This window comes from Episyrphus balteatus, chromosome 3 (assembly GCF_945859705.1).
Source record: "Episyrphus balteatus chromosome 3, idEpiBalt1.1, whole genome shotgun sequence".
NCBI lineage: Eukaryota > Metazoa > Arthropoda > Insecta > Diptera > Syrphidae > Episyrphus > Episyrphus balteatus.
The window spans coordinates 108043124-108061170 of record NC_079136.1 but is presented as its reverse complement, the minus strand read 5'-3'; the positions used below and the strand labels follow the sequence as shown (position 1 = coordinate 108061170).

The window sequence follows — 18047 nt, the reverse complement described above, 5'->3', positions numbered from 1 at the left end:
TAACTTTTGTGCCCCAGGCTGAATTATAAACAAAAGGTCATCACCACCAACATAATTAGTTCTCCAATTACCATAAAAAAGATGGTTCCCCGGTGGATATTAATTTTAAAAATTCTGTTGGTGAAAAAAAAAAATAAACTGTGGAGATACTTGAAAATAAAATGCACGACTGGGTCGCACGTACTTGCTCTTGGAATTTATAATGCTAAAATTTGTAAGACTTTTTTATAAACATTTGAAAAGTTTATATGAAAATAAAAAAAAAATTTAAAAAAACATAAATTCTTCAATGAAAAAAAAAACAACTCTTTAAATCGAGCTCCAAAAAAAGTATGCAGTTTTATTTCTTTTATAAAGATGCATTTTTAGAAAACAAATTTTCAAAATCGTTGGAGCCTTTTGTTTTTAATTATTTTTTATGGGAGGTACCGTTAATAACTATTTTTTGATATAAAAAGATAGACCTTATCTTAAAACTAATACACAATATCGACAAACGGACTTTCGAGACCCATTTTTTCGCATCCTCTGTAATGTCGTTTTTGATTGTTTGTTATCTCAACTTTTTTTTGCACGAATGCGTAACTTGATATACAAGTTACTAGAGCTAGAGCGTGTAGGTTGGTAAATATAATTCATTTTTTGATTATTTTTGATTCTCATACGATGTATAAATTATACAGGGTTTCCCACAGTCACCGCCCCAAATGAAAACCATGAATTCCTGAGGTCATTTAAGTCGAAAAATTTAAGAGGTAATTTTCTCGTTTTTGTCACGTTAATGAAGATTGATTTTTTGTGCTTTTCATTAAATCCCAGTTTATTTTCATAAAAAAATAAATTTTATTTCATAAAAAAGGCTACTGAAAGTAATTAAAAAAAATAAACAAACTGAGTGAATAAAAAAAATAATTTTTAAATACAAAATTAATTTAAATGAATTAAAACTTTTTCTGAGCCTTATCTATTTGTTCTTTTCTTAACCACAATAGCTCAGAAAAAGTTTTTAATTCATTTAAATTAATTTTTTATGTAAAAATTATTTTTTCTTTTTTTTTTAATTCACTCAGTTTGTTTATTTTTTTTAATTACTTTCAGTAGCCTTTTTTATGAGCTCCGTGAAGCCAGAACTGCTACCATTGTATATCAATTCCATAGTACCTACTATTAATACTCAAGATTTTGTGTTTTCTGTCTTAACCACCGGATCGCTGTAGTCGCGCTGTATTCTTGCAGATTCAAATGGTGTGTGTCTAGAATAAGGGAGGAGCAAAAAAAGTCTTTATTTTATTCTATTTTGTTTTATGTTCCCATTCTTTTTTAAAAGGGGTATTTTCTTTCTTTCATACATTTTCTAGAAACTGTAAAAACTAAAAATATTAAATAGACAGCAAAAAATGTATTCATGTGTTTTCTTTTCGTTTTCATTTGTATGTATTGTATGTATTATATGAATTCATACACAATGATCTTGATGCAGGTTGTTTTGATTTTTTTTGTTTTGAAACTTTTTTTTTGCTCTTCTTAAATTACACTGTGCAAGTCAAAATTCTTGACAGGAGCGCGAATAACTATTTTGCTCTATTTCGGACTCGAGAAATCGAATGGCATCATTTGTTTTTCGATTTATCGGTACGACTTCGAACAAAATTTTTTTTGAAAGTTTTTTCAATTATTTTGAGAATTTTCCACTGTTTTTAGTCATTTTTCAACCAAAAACAATATTTATGTTGCTAATTATTCTGCTCAAACGTTATTTGCTACCAGTAGAAAGATATTATAAACAATTTTGAACAATTTATTTGAAAGTTTTGTGGTTTTTTTTTTAATTAAACAAAAAATCGAAATTTTTTACATTGTTTATCGTTTTTTCGCTGTTTTTGTTCTCTTTTGAACAAATACATTGCATGTTTTCCATTAAAAATTAATTTAACTATTAATTTAGTGTTAGTCGACAGTCTATCGATAACAATAAAATATCGAGTATATCGATACTTCACAAAACTATCGTTAGTTTCAATACTTCCAAAATATTTTATCACAAGGCTACCGATATTATCGATAGTTTTTCTTAAAACTATCGATACAATCGATAATGGAAACTATCGATATTTACCAAACACTATGTTAGTTCGTTGTTTACATCCAATGTCAGAAGAAAACTTAACTTGTAGTTCAAATTGTGTTTAATTAATTTCAAAGCTATTTTTTTTAATGAGAAATTGTACGAGTGGTTTTAATACTTTTTGCTACGTGTGTTGCAAAACTATTTACAAAAGTGTTTTGCCACGAGTTAATCTAGCGAATTTATTTACACATGCGTAGCAGTTATCTTCACTGTGATCTTTTGGATCTGACCATATCATTGGAACTCCAAAATCCAGACTTGCACATACATATTCGTTTTGAACATTTGATAAGCTTATTATAACAATAATTTGAATGGGCTTGGTGCCCATTCGACGTCTCTTTTAACTTTTAAATTGAAATATTTTTCATATACATATATCATCAATTTCAGGAGATATTTTCTTTCTACTTGGCATGTGTGCAAATTTGACGCACACGTAGCAAAAAGTATTAAAACCACTCGTACAATTTCTCATTAAAAAAAAATAACTTCGAAATCAATTAAACACAATTTGAACTACAAGTTTAGTTTTCGTTTGACATAGGATGTAAACAACGAATTAACATAGTGTTTGGTAGATATCGATAGTTTCCATTACCTATCGATTGTATCGATAGTTTCCATTATCGATTGTATCGATAGTTTCAATTATCGATTGTATCGATAGTTTCCATTATCGATTGTATCGATAGTTTCCATTATCGATTGTATCGATAGTTTCCATTATCGATTATATCGATAGTTTCCATTATCGATAGTTTCTATTATCGATTGTATCGATAGTTTCCATTATCGATTGTATCGATAGTTTCCATTATCGATTGTATTGCGTTTGATAGTTTTCATTATCGATTTTATCGATAGTTTCCATTACACAGCCACACAAAAAAATATAAAAGTTCTGGTCTGGGGTTGCGACCAGGTTTTTCATATAGTTTTGGGGTCGCTGAAACCGAATCCGAAGTCCGTTTTGCCCCATCACGTCAGGTTTTTGAGATAACCTCAAAAAATGTCACGAAAACAAAATTTTTTTTCTCGGATCTGGATGTGCGAATATGTTATTCATATAGTTTTTGGATCGCTGAATCCAGATTCGAAGTCAATTTTGCCCTATCACGTCAGATTTCTGAGATATCCTCAAAAAAATGTCAAAACCAACAAAACAAAATTTCTTATCTGGAGTTGCGACTAGGTTTTTCGTATAGTTTTTGGGTTGCTAAAACCGAATCCGAAGTCTATTTTGCCATATCACGTCAGGTTTTTGAGATATCCTCAAAAAATGTCAGATAAGAACTTTTTTTTTTGAGTTTAGACATTTTTTGAGGATATTTCAAAATGTCTAAAAACAGTGGAAAATTCTCAAAATAATTGAAAAAACTTTCAAACAAAATTTTGTTCGAAGTCGTACCGATAAATCGAAAAAATAATAACGCCAATCGATTTCTCGGGTCCGAAATAGGGCGAAACAGTTAATCGCGCACCTGTCTCAAAAAAATTTGTCAAAAAACTTGCACAATGTTATTAAAGAAGCAAAGGATTGCAACTTTGTATATCAATTTCGAAATTGGTATACCTACAATGATTGCAATTTTTTTCATGTTTGACATTGTATATGAATTCTCATTTTTGGAATGGATGTAGGTACATTGTATATTTGGAATATATTGGAATGCCTTTTTTTTAAGAATTGGGTTTAGCCGAGGATAAATTTAAAACTGAGGTTGGGGAATTGGTTGTTGTAAAACTATCTCCACAGGTATTTTGTGGACATTTTGCACTTTGTAAAATTAAGATTGTAAAGCTTGTGGTGCATGTACCGTTATGCGTGATATATCAAATGAAAGGTTATATTATCTCCATGCAAAATAAAGTTAAATCAAATTTTAAATGCTCTAGGTAAAAAGATATTTTTGACTTAGTAAATAACATTGTATTTAAATTTTCATAATTGATATACCAACAATGTAAATTACTGAAAGTCTAAAATAAAAAATAAAAACCCACTCAAAAATACCCCAAAAAATAATTCAAGTCTTGCACAAATATAGCCCTGCTTATTAAGTACCTATCTATCTATCCTATAAATTTCATTTATATTTAAAGAAGACTGAAAACTGTAAGGAATTTAGGGCGAACAAAGTAGTTTTTCTAGTTATTCGGTGAAAAACATTTTAAAAATTCATTGTTTTGCACACGTATGTAGGTAAAACCGATGGTCCTCCTAAAAATTTGAAAATAAGTCAACTAAACCTTTTTTAAATTAAAGACCCATGTTTCAGCTGCAAGATTCATCGCAAAAAATTAGCAAAACCCAACGATAATGTTGAAAAATTATTTTTTCAAAAAAAATTCGTGTTGTTTCAGTTTACCTTGTATACGGGGCAAAGTGTAACACATACCAGGGTAGGTTGTACCAAGAACTAAAAATAAGAAATAAGAATAAGCTGGGTATTGGTCAGAAACTAAACAGTCAAAAAAATAAATAGTGGTGGTTTATTGTTTCTAGTACCTCAAAGATTTTTTTTTATTAAAATTAAAAATCATGCCGCACACCATATTTGTTGATTTCATATGGAATGACTCTTTTATAAGAAAAGAAAAAAAGATATTTTTTTTAGCTTTTTCTTGTAAATTATGTATCTAGCTCAAATAAAAGAGATATGACCATTGTATATGAATTTTTATATATACAATGATACAATATGATGATACAATTGATATACCTACAATAGCTGTGTTTTATTTTCCATGTGATCCGGATCCGATAATTGTTTTTATTAGCCTTACAACAAAAGCAGGATTTTGTTTTGTTATTGTTTTGCAATCAAATAAGTGATCTGATCCGGATCACGAGGAAAATAAAACACAGCTAATGATATGACTAAAATAAAAAATCACTCTGAGGTGTTTCCAAAAAAAAAAATAAACACCCTTACTCTTAAACCGAATAGCCCAGTAATTTTAGTCATTTTTTACCCCAATCTGCGGAAAAATTCCTACTGGACTCGATTTTGGTATAGACCTTCGTTCCGGCGTTGTTATGAAGATGTGAAAAATCTACATTGATATCGCGTCCGCGTTAGAAGATATAGAGGTCAAAAGATCACGCATATATCTCGTGACCTGTTGCTCGGAGGTCAATAGGGGTCTATGGCAAAACTGTTCGTCATAAAATTATCTACAAATATTGCCTTATGCATTTTTCTGTAAATCCAACCGATTTCGGACTATATTATAATGTCACTCAAACTACATAAATTTGTTAAAAGTTTCGATATGACTTTTAGAAGTAGTCCAACATTGATTTGGGGTGTTTTGACCCTTAAATGTTTTTACCCTGAGACCAAAACGTCTCAGGGTAGATAATTTTAAACTGAGGGTCAAAATTAATTGCTAAGATTTAATTAAATAGTTAGTTAGTAGCTAAGTAACTTAGTTAGTTAGGTAGTTAGTTAGTAAGTTAGTTTGAATATCGATTACAATTGAAACTTATAAAAACGTATTAATAAAAAGCAAAAGATATTAGGTACACATGTATTTTTCAGAATTCAAATACTGAATTATTCATTCTTAAATATAACACACCTATTAATACGTCTCATGTATTATGCCTACGCTTGAAACAGCTCTATTCCGAAAACGATTGGATTTACAGAAAATTGCATAAGGCAATATTTGTAGATAATTTTATGACGAATAAAATTTTTCATAGCCCCCTATTGACCTCCGAGCAACAGGTCACGAGATATATGCGAAAAACTGATTTGCGTGACCTTTTGACCTCTATATCTTCTAACGCGGACGCGATATCAATGTTGATTTTTCACATCTTCATTACAACGCCGTAACTAAGGTCTATACCAAAATCGAGCCCAGTAGGAATTTTTCCGCAGATAAAACCTAAAATTACTGGACTAGAAGAAATAATCAAAAAAAGTTATTTATCATATATTGTAGGAAATTAAATTATCTTCTAGTTTGTCGCATTTTATTTCTGTAGATTCAAAAACACGCGAGTTATGAAAAAAAGTAAAATTTTGATAAATATCAAAATGACGGCCAAATAACTCTAGGTGCATTTGTGCAAAATATGGTTTTTGACTCGTGTTTTGACACTTTTTCGAATCCTGAAGTCAAAATGCATTTATACATTTTTTCCCAGACCCCATATTGTGACTTGGGAAATAACTTTCCAATCCATCTACCTCTTGGAGCGACAACCTGAAATGATATAGATTTTTTTTCGATTTGCCGTTCAATATAGTTTCCATAAGAAATAAACAAAAAAGACCTCGAAAATTTTATATGAACGAGTTTCAATTTTATGATTGTAAAATGATAATAATATGTGTTTATATCTAAATCAGGTTTAAAAAAAGAATAATAATTCCTATGTAATTTGTCTCGAAAGAGGGAAGCAAATCGCAGGAAAACAACAACAAATACTACAAAAAATAAAGAAACGATTTCGGTTTAATTTTCTTTCAAAGTTGTTGAAAATAAAAAAAAAATGCTTACCTACTATTATTTGTGAAAAAGCAAACAAATAAAAGAATAATTTAATAATATCTTTATTTTTTATAGTATTTTTTGTTGTTTTCAGTCGATTCGCTTGCACTTTTTAAATACAAATTACACAGGTATTATTATACTTTATGATATATTTTAAACATGATTTAGATAAAAACACGTATTATTATCATTTTACAATAATAAAATTTATACTCCTTCATATGAAATTAATTCGTAAAATAAATTTTTTTCGAGGTATTTTTTTCTTATGGAAATTACATTGAACGGCAAATAATCTATATAACTTTGAGGTTTTCGTCGCTGTCCACCAGGTGCCGTGATGCCAAGTGTCAATAATAAAATCTATGTAACATTCCCGTACTACAGTGCCTTTACTCTACGCCCTTTTTGCTTAGCATACCTACCTACCTATAAAAAGAAGCAAACTCATCAACAAACTAAAGCTTACGATCGAAAGAAATTTCACCATCGTACTATATCAATTTTAAATCAAATACCAAATCCTGTACCTACGACGATTTCATCCACAACATTGTACAACAAAAAAATCCTACATACCTAAACAAGCAAGCAACAAGGTCACAAATGAAAATTAACACCCAAAATCTCATGAACATGAAAATTCATATGCATACAAAGACCACACGACAAACAAATATTCATAAACACACATTACCTGCTAGCAAGAGACAGTATTTTCTCTTTATCTTCTTCCATCTACTTCTTATAACAAAAAAAAAAAAACCTTAGCAGCAACTACCTAATAAGAAACAGTTCACTATCTTTATTTTCTTCTACCTACTACTCAAAACAAAAAAAAAAAAACAGCTGTCATTTTATTATTCTTTATTTTCTCTTTCATTGTCGATTCCTTCTCCTTCCCCGTTTTCGCTTCTCGTTCCAATTTGGCTTCTCCTTCTTTCTGTCCAGATTTTAACAAAAATCTGCAAGAAAAAATGATTCTTTTCCAGGCGTTGCGTTAGGATGGCGCTAGTAAAAGTTCGTCGCGTGAGAGTACTATGAAAATTCATATATGTATGTACAATGCTGCGACCTCAAAATTTTTGAACCAAATTTGTCTAATTCGTTTGTCCACCATTTGTCCATCCAAAATTTTCGTTGTCCACCGTTCAAAAAAATTTTAGAGCAAATTCGTTTTTTTATAGGAAGTCTGAAAAATCGTTTAAAACGCTCAAATTTTGAGATAGACGTATAAAACAAACTGCAATCGCTTGTCCACCTCGAGTTCTATATACATACCAAATATTATCGTTTTTCCACCCCCCGTTTAGGAGCAATTCCAAAAACAAATTTTGCACTGAAAAATTGAAATTCCCCTAAAATCCTCAAAAATCAATTTTTATCAAAAATTCAAACTGCTGTCGTTTGTCCACCTCGAGTTCTTTACGTATACCAAAAATCATCGTTTGTCCAACCTCTGTTTAGGACAACGATTTTTAACATACGTATAGAACTCGATATGGACAAACGACAGAAATTTGAAATTTTGAAAAAAGTCAATTTTTGGAGATTTTTTGGGACTTTGAAATTTTCAATACAAATTTTGTTTTTTGAATATCTTTAAAACGTAGGGTGGACAAAGACGATTTTTGGTGTGCGTATAGAACTCGAGGTGGACAAACGACAGAATTTTGAAATTTTGAAAAAAGTCAATTTTTGGGACTTTGAAATTTTCAGTACAAATTTTGTTTTTTGAATATCTCCTAAACGTAGAGTGGACAAACGATGAATTTTTGTTTGTATACATTTCTCGAGGTGGACAAACGATTGCCGTTTGAATTTTTGAAAAATAATAATTTTTGAGGACTTTTTAATTTTCAGAAGAGGTACAGTGTGGTGTATGCGTACTTTTTTTAGAGTTGCTATAAAAAAATATGTAATGTAAATAACAGAAAAATGAAAACATTGAAACAGAAACAAGTTTTGTAAATAAAGTTGAATTTTTTCCTTTATTAATGTGCTAAATTCTTGTCCATCATTGTATGTGTAAGAAAGGTACCATAAAAGCTGACATAATTTTTACTAATTTTTTAAACTTGGTGAAAAAGTTTCGTTTGTTATCAGAGCAAAAAAAATATTATCTGTGGGTGTACCCTATTCAAATTCAGCATATATTACTTTTGAGATTAGAAACAAGAATCTAAAGTGTCTATAAGAATATCATGGTGTTTTTTTTTAGTGAAAATAAAATTGATGGGTCACCCTAATGAAATTTGGTAAGAACGTTGCATTTGGGGTGAAAGCAAGAATAAAGAGTTTTCATAAAAAAAATTTAGGTGAAAGGGTGTTTTTTTTTAAGACACCGTATAATCTGTAAAACCAATAATTCATTTTAGTTTTGGTTTCGATGATAAATTGAAGGTTTATACTAAAGTTCTTAAGCGTTTTGCGCGAATTTTACTGGGTTAGAATTATGTTAGATACTTCAAACTTTGGGAATATTTTTTTTGTATTTATTTCCAACCATTATGTATGTATGTCATTTCGAGCAAACAAATTTCAATTTTTATAAATAACGACGAAATATAAGGAATACTAGTCATAATTCATATATTTTGAACTTTAAGCTTGAATAACTTCAGTGGGGTTCACTCTATGAAAAAATGCCTCGAAGATTTTTTGTAGAGCGCCTAATTTACTATTAGAATCATATTTAAGTTAGTTTTTACAATGCTTTTTTTGTAAAACTACAAAATATGGAAAATAGAAAATTAGAATAGAAAGGGGAAAAATAAATTGCCCACAAACAAATTGGGGGAAAAGGAGTAGGTTGGCGAAAAAGTGGGATGGGTGTCAAAAAACTTGGTTTTTTACAATTTCTATCAAAAATGTGATTTGATAGAATTTTTCTGACTTTGGATTCAAGCTCAGCACATACAAATACAAATTACGTTGACAAGTGTAATCGAGAAGAGGAGAAAAACCTACCGTTATTAGCTGCGTTTTATTTTGTAAGTGATCCAGATCAGATCATTGTACGATCAGGGAGTATGTAAAAGTAAGCCTTTTCTTTTTAAAAAAGCATAATCTTTACTATTGAGATCCCAAGAAACATTTCTGCATTAAAAATTCTGAATTGCAAGAAACTTCGAGTAATTTCGAGTTCAAACGACCCGGGCCAAAACATCATAAAAACAGTGCTTTTGGAAATACAAAATTCGGTATCTCAAAAACTTTGCACGTTAGAGCCATTCTAATTCAAATTTAGAAGATCAAAGGCTATTAGAAAAGTATACATAATTTTGTTTCTATTTAAAGATATTTCTCGCCAATATTACTGTCATTTACGGAAAAATCGAGCTTAAAAATCGGTTTTTGTTTTTTTTTTCAATTTTTCTCAATATTTTCTAAAATAGAAGTATAGTTTTTCTATATAATTTTAAATAAAATGATTTAATCTCATTCCAAACTTTTCGAAAATCAAACATTTTGTCGGTAACTTTTTTGATTGAAAAATAGGCTATTTTTTCAAATTTATTTCAAATTTAGAAGATCAAAGGCTATTAGAAAAGTATACATAATTTTGTTTCTATTTAAAGATATTTCTCGCCAATATTACTGTCATTTACGGAAAAATCGAGCTTAAAAATCGTTTTTTGTTTTTTTTTTTCAATTTTTCTCAATATTTTCTAAAATAGAAGTATAGTTTTTCTATATAATTTTAAATAAAATGATTTAATCTCATTCCAAACTTTTCTAAAATCAAACATTTTGTCGGTAACTTTTTTGATTGAAAAATAGGCTATTTTTTCAAATTTAATTCGTCAAAAGTTAACTTTTTGCTCAAAAACCATTTAAATATGTAAAAAAACATAACAAAGTTTTTTTTTAACCAAGTTCTGTTAACCCTCTGTCGGCACACGGGTGCGATTTTGGCAGGAAAAAAATAAAAAGTGGTCACAAAAAAGTGTCTTTATAAGGGTGATAATACATTTTTTTGTAATTTTGAATTGTGAGGTGTGCCTACAGAGGGTTAAAATGCAACCATTTTTATAAAAGATAAAATTTAATGACCAAAAAATCGTATTTTTGCATTTTTCTCAATATTTTTTAGGTTATATAAAAAAATGGTTTGAGTAAAAGATGTCGACATTTTTAATATCTACAACTTTTGCATTTAACTTTTTTTCCACCAATTTGTTGTAGGCAATTTATTTTTCCTATTTCATATGCCAATATGCTGCTAATAACTTTTTTTTCAAATATTATTGACATTGTTCTAAAAGCACCATTTAAATTTTGAAAGCTAAAAATTGAAGAGTCCGAAAATTTCGCTGTTTTTCGCGCACCGCGGTATTAGCACCGGTCTTTCAAAGCTACAAACTTGGTTTTAAACTGCTGTCTACCCTAACAAAATCTCAAAAAATCAGGACATTGCAATTATTACTCACACTTTAACACAGTTTTTTTTTTAAACTCATTTGAGTACTTTTTCGTTTTTCAAGAGAAACTTTTTTTGAAAAAAGTTACTTAAAGAGTTTGTATTAAATGTTCTTCTTTCCAATAGACCAAAACCAATGGCTGTCGGTCTACCCATTCGATTCGTATTTATAAAAACACACATACACAAAATTGCACACAAGGCCGTAAGGATGCAAATAAAATTTTTTGTTTGCCATACTTAGTTTATATTTAATCAATCCCTCGAGGTCTGTTTGATTTAAAAGTCTAAAACTTACTAATTACTACGATTTCAGCTAATTTAAAAAAAAAATTCTTTCAACAAAAAAGGCAAAAATAAAGAAAAAGTGCTAATTTTTTAAAAGAAACATTTCTGTCGTTTCTTGGAACAAAAAAATTAAAAATAGCAAATTATCAAGAGATTTTGTTTCTTCTTTATTTTATTGGTAGGTACAAATTTTGGACGTACCAGGTTCATACACCAAGCGCCCCCGATTTAGTAAAAAAAAATTATATCCTCAATTTTGTAACTGTTTTTTTATTGATTTTAGGTTAGAATTTTAGCATTGAATAATTATATATAGAAGTGACACCGATAGTTTCTAGCGCCAAACAATTTATTTTTTTTCGCAATCAGATGTACTTAAAAATCACCAGAGAGAATGGGGCTTGTCCTTGTAAATTAGGTTTCCAAAAATTTGTTTTTAAAAAAGGAAATTTCACTAATACAAACATAAGGAAACAAATAACAAATAAAAATAAATCGTATCGACACGTCGACATCCTATAATAGAAAAAAAAAATAAGGAAATTTTACTCACACATAAAACATAAAACAAATATCAAACAAAAATAAATCGTATCGACACATCGACATCCTATAAATGAAAAAAGAAAATAAGGAAATTTTACTCATATATACAAAATTTATATTATATTTTGTTATGAATATTATGAAATGCATAACAACTAGCGCCGTTTTTTGCTGAATCGGAACTAAAGCATTCAATTAAAACATAAATCCTTATGTGATAGTTTACGCCGAAGGAAAAGTAGAGCATAAAAGTTTATGTTCAAAATAAATTATTTAAGGTTGGTTTCAGCAAATGGCCCTTAATGAAAAAAAGAAAAGCGTTAAGAAAAACTCAACGCAATATTGTAAATCAGGTAAGAGCTCAAACCAATAAGTGGATATGGCTCAAACCTTTTTTTATTGTTGATTCCAAGGAGGGGATATTGAAATTTTTAACGGTACCGACTAGAGATACTGCGAACGATTCGGCCGAATACCGAACACTCGACCACGCTTATACATTTATCTACTATGAGGCTAACCTACACCTGATAACTTTACTTCATGACAAATACATTTGACGAAGATGGAAGTTATCATTTGCGCCAAAGAATTCTGAATAAGAAGTTTTATTCACCAAAACTTATCATTAGTAAATTTTATTTTCTGCAGCCCTAACCAATAATCAAATTTAAGGCTGACTTTAATATTTAACTGAATTATACATATTTCACCCTACCAATAAACAATTTAATACTCAAGTACAATGCTAGCGCTCAGCTAAATTTAATAGTTGAGTTTCATAACCATAAAATTTAACCGAGCGTTAGCTTTAAACCTGAGTTGTTTTTATACACTAGCCCAAAAACTTAAAGGAACAAATCGTTGGAACCTTATAAATAAATTAAATAAAAATTCAAAAATAAAATTGGTATTATAAGCCCTGTTCCTTTGGGAGGTGGAACTCACTCAATGGAACTCACTTTCAACGAATTCAATACAAATCGTATCCACTCGGGAAGAAGAGCATGAGTAGATGATAGTACCTACTAGATTAACCAAAAAATCTACTATTAGTAGACTACCACCTCCAATGGAACAAGGTTATAGTAATGCCATGTTTGACTGTTATATCAACTTTTTTTTGTACGGATGCATAGCTTGACTTTATAGTATCATGACAAAATAAAAAGCATGTAAAATCTACATTCTTTTAGTTTTAGTATATTAGAACCAAATATTTTATTTCAAATGGTGAAATAGAAAAATCATTGGAACTATCCAAAAAACCACATTTTCTTACAATTGCGATCAAAATAGGCCTTTTTACGGTTTTTTTCAAAAGAATTTGAATTTTTTTGAACATTTTATTAAATAATATAGTTTAAATTTTAGATAAAAAAAAGAAAAAAAAAAAAGTAGGTATCAAAAATGGTACGAAAATATTTTTTTTTCAAAATTTAACATTTTATAAAAACTTTAAATTTTCATTTACAGCTGCAAATTTGAACAAAGCTGTATATCAAATGTTCTTGTTCCCATACATACATAAATCAGTTTAAGCAAATAAACGAGGTAGTTTCATATTATATTAAAATACTTTGAAGTATGTATTAAAATATTTAAAATAATGGGTAATATGGCTATATTGTATGAACTGGATCCTTACCTACTCTTTCATTTTGCGGTTTAAGAAAATAGTAAGTATATGCCACAGTGCATGTGGACAACATTCAAATAATAAGAACTACAACTTTGGCCTAGATGTTATAACAAAAGCACCCTAATCAAAATTGAATAAACACTTGCACTCTATAACTGAAGAAAATCTTGTCGTTAATAAAAACAAAAAACAAAATCCTTTCAAATATGTAGGTACATAAGAATCAAACATTCAAAAATAAATATTCAATTCAAAATATTACAAAAATTAAAAATAAATTCAATTTGAATATTACAGAAACAAAAATAAACAAAAACACTACTAACACAAAACAAAACTATAGGTCGTTTCAAATCAAAAGTCCTGACTCTGAGTTTATTTTCTCCCTTCCAATAAAATTGAGAACAAATAAACAAAAAACTCAATTTTATTGGCTCATTGCGACAAATCAACTCAAAAATAACAACAAACCATGCTTGTTTGAATGAAAGAAATGCTGGAGAAAAAATAGACAAACGAAAAATCTGAATTTGTTTATTAATGATTTCTATGGTGACGAGTCCAAAATAATTGAAAAATAAAAATAAGATATTTACTGCCCAATTATACAAATGAAAAGATGTGAATAGAATTTTAAGTTATGAATTGCTATCATATAAACTGGACATTTCTGGTCCATCTTCACCCAGTCCTACAATAATATCTTCGGCAAAGTTATCCCAGCTGCCTTCAAATGATAAATAATTAAATAATTGTGTGTTTTTTTGTATTTCCCGCGGATATGAAGTGATGCAAGCCGGGAGACCTGCCTCCCCTTTCTGAGGCTAACCCAGTAAATCTCACAGACGGATCAATTAATTAAAATAGTTATATCAAGAACTGTTCTTCGTTAATTTATCGAAATTTTAGAAAAAGTTTAGCTGCCTCATAAATGCTTCCTTCCAGTAAGCGAATGAGTTTTTCTTATTTTTGCTCAATTTTCCATGGGACTTTTGATTTGAAACGACCTATAATACAAATACACCAAATATAAATAATATTGTAGTTGTGGTTACTTAGTAACCAAAAGTCCTTTTCAGGAATTTTTCGGCCATCGAATACACAATCCTAAAACGATTGTGGCGCCACTCCTGAAACGATTGTAGCGCCACCCCTCAAACATAGCGGATGTTTTTTCCGGTGTCACTTCTATATATAATTATTCAATGATTCTACAGTTTGTTTCAAATCAAAAGCCATGACTCTGAGTTTAATTTCTCCCTTCCAGGAAAACTGAGAACAAATAAACAAAAAACTCAATTTTATTGGCTCATTAGGACAAATCAACTCAAAAATAACAGCAAATCATGCTTGTTTGAATGAAAGAAATGCTAAAGAAAACAATAAACAAACGAAAAATATAAATTTGTTTATTTATGATTTCTATGGTGATGACTCCAAAATAATTGCAAAATAAAAAGAAGATATTTACTGCCCTATTATACAAAAACTCAAAAATAATTGAAAATAAAAAAGGAGATATTTACTTCCCAATTATACAAATAAAAAGAGGTGAATAGAATATTAAGTTATGAATTGCTATCATATCAACTGCACATTTCTGATGTATCTTCACCTAGTCCTATAAGAATATCTTCGGCAAAGTTATCCCAACTGCCTTCAAATGATAAATTATTAAATAATTGTATTTTTTGTATTGTCCGCGAATATGGAATGATTCAAGCCCGGAAGACTTGGCTTCCCCTTTCTGAGGTTAACCCAGCGAATCTCATAGACGGATTAATTAATTAAAAAAGCCATATCAAGATTTATTTTTTTATTATTTTATCGTTATTTAAAAAAAAAAAAGTTCACCTGCGTCGTAAATGCTTCCTTCCAGTGAGCGAATGAGTTTTTTTTTATTTTTGCTCCATTATCCATAGGACTTTTGATTTGAAACGACCTGTAATCTATATGTAGGTCGTTTCAAATCAAAAGTCCCATGGAAAATTGAGTAAAAATAAAAAAAACTCATTCGCTTACTGGAAGGAAGCATTTACGACGCAGCTGAACTTTTTTTTAATTGTATTTTTTTAAATAATTGTATTTGTTTGTATTGTCCGCGAATATGGAATGATTCAAGTCCGGAAGACTTGCCTTCCCCTTTCTGAGGTTAACCCAGCGAATCTCATAGACGGATTAATTAATTAAAAAAGCGATATCAAGATTTATTTTTTTATTATTTTATCGTTATTTAAAAAAAAAAGTTCAGCTGCGTCGTAAATGCTTCCTTCCAGTGAGCGAATGAGTTTTTTTTATTTTTGCTCCATTATCCATAGGACTTTTGATTTGAAACGACCTGTAATCTATATGTAGGTCGTTTCAAATCAAAAGTCCCATGGAAAATTGAGCAAAAATAAAAAAAACTCATTCGCTTACTGGAAGGAAGCATTTATGAGGCAGCTGAACTTTTTCTAAAATTACGATAAAATAAAGAAGGTCAGTTCTTGATATCCCTATTTTAATTAATTGATCCGTCTGTGAGATTCACTGGGTTAGCCTCAGAAAGCGGAGGCAAGTCTCCTGGGCTTGCATCACTCCATATCCGCGGGCAATACAAAAAAACATACAATTATTTAATTATTTATCATTTGAAGGCAGTTGAGATAACTTTGCCGAAGATATTATTATAGGACTAGGTGAAAATGGACCAGAAATGTCCAGTTTATATGATAGCAATTCATAACTTAAAATTCTATTCAGATCTTTATTTTTATTTTTCAATTATTTTGGAGTCGTCACCATAGAAATCATTAATAAACAAATTCAGATTTTTCGTTTGTTTATTTTTTTCTCTAGCATTTCTTTCATTCAAACAAGCATGATTTGTTGTTATTTTTGAGCTGATTTGTCGCAATGAGCCAATAAAATTGAGTTTTTCGTTTATTTGTTCTCAATTTTATTGGAAGGGAGATAATAAACTCAGAGTCAGGACTTTTGATTTGAAACGACCTATAAGATGTTCCTGAAGGCTTTTCACAAGCATAAGACGTGCCAAATGATAGTTTGGATGGATACGCATGCTTATTAAAATAAAATAAAAGAAAGCAGGAATAGGTATGAATTTGAAGATAAGCTATGGCATCTTAGTTCAGCTGCGGATAGGTACCTATATGAATTTCTCCTTTTTTTATTTTGCAGCGTTCATACCAATTTGTGTTCAAATTTGATATTTGAGAAATCCATCTTCGGATAGCTTTTCCAAAAAAAAAAAAAAAAACACCTATGCAATAATACAAAATTAAGGCACAAAACTATTCTAAATACATACAAAAATAAAATACAAAAAGTTCATTGGTAATTACATACGTTCATAATACAACACTTTTCACTTTAATTATTTATTTATTTGTTTGATGCAAAAATCAATAAAAACAGCAAAATGAACCACTTTACCTATGAAACCCGAAAAAATATCGATTTTTAACTGTATGTCGAAGAGCAATCTTGAAGCTTACGATTGTACAAGATTTATTTCATGTTTGGCTTGATTTAAAAATTATATTGACATTTTTTTGTTAAATGTATGACTTTTCTTTATTCTATTACTTGAGAATTTTTTCATAAGGTCTTGTATTTTAATTGAATAAATCAAACAAATATATATTTACTCTGTTCACACCGTTGCCTTCCTTATTAGATTTAGAAAGAGATATGCATTTATGCTATTTTTTTTTTTTCCAAAGATGGGTGGACAAAAATGTTTTGTCAAGGGTGTTGCTTGAACGAATTATTATACTATTTAAAACCAGCACTTTATGTTAACCTCGAATCAGATCTTTTAATATAAAACGATAAGTACATTCACTTCATAATGTTTTAGTTTTACTTTTATATTACTTTATTTTAAATATTTCAATGAATAAATAAAACTAATTCTCACGAACGCAGAATCGAAAAAAGTTGTACGACAATCAACGACGGCGGACAACATCACAAATCATGAAAAACAAGATACATCACAAATTCCCATTGGATATTAAACAACCATTTTGTTGCAACTGATAAGAGAAAAATATATTTCACTTATATTCCATTTCGGTCCTTTTTGTTTTCTTATATGCTTTTTACCGCTCTTACTAGCGCTGAATGTTTTTTGTTTTGGGAAATTCTTAAAATTTGTTTCCTACAGGGAGATACAAAATTGATGTACTAATGGGTGCGTTCACGTACTCATCTTATAATCTGTTTCCACTGAAGCCTGGTACGCAGTTCGAGCTAAATTTTTTTTGAGATTCATTTTAGCTCAGCTAAAATTATTTGTATGGGATCTAAAATTAAGCGCGAACTGCACACCAGGCCTGAGTTAAAACGCGGTTTTCGCAAAAAAACTTGCACCAAAACTCAGGTTTTACCATACATTTCGGTTCAGCAGATTTGTTTATAATCACCGCGGAGCCGATTGCATATGTATTGGTGTGGTGAAAATCTCCATTACTAGAAATCGGAGCCGAAGTCGTACCCAA

The 18047-nt window shown here is 29.6% G+C and overlaps 1 protein-coding gene across 7 annotated transcripts in view; it reads right to left on the bottom strand.

The window, feature by feature from the left end:
* LOC129914491 (protein AF-10) overlaps positions 1 to 17632 on the bottom strand; it is a 117755-nt gene extending 100123 nt beyond the window's left edge. For 3 of the 7 annotated variants that reach the window (XM_055993775.1, XM_055993771.1, XM_055993776.1), the window contains exon 1: positions 16978 to 17632. The gene's annotated coding sequence lies outside the window, so the exon portion shown is untranslated. Of the gene's footprint in view, positions 1 to 16890 lie in introns of all 7 variants that reach the window. The other 4 variants (XM_055993774.1, XM_055993773.1, XM_055993777.1 and 1 more) reach the window with 4 other exon arrangements.
* Positions 17633 to 18047: the final 415 nt, after the last annotated feature.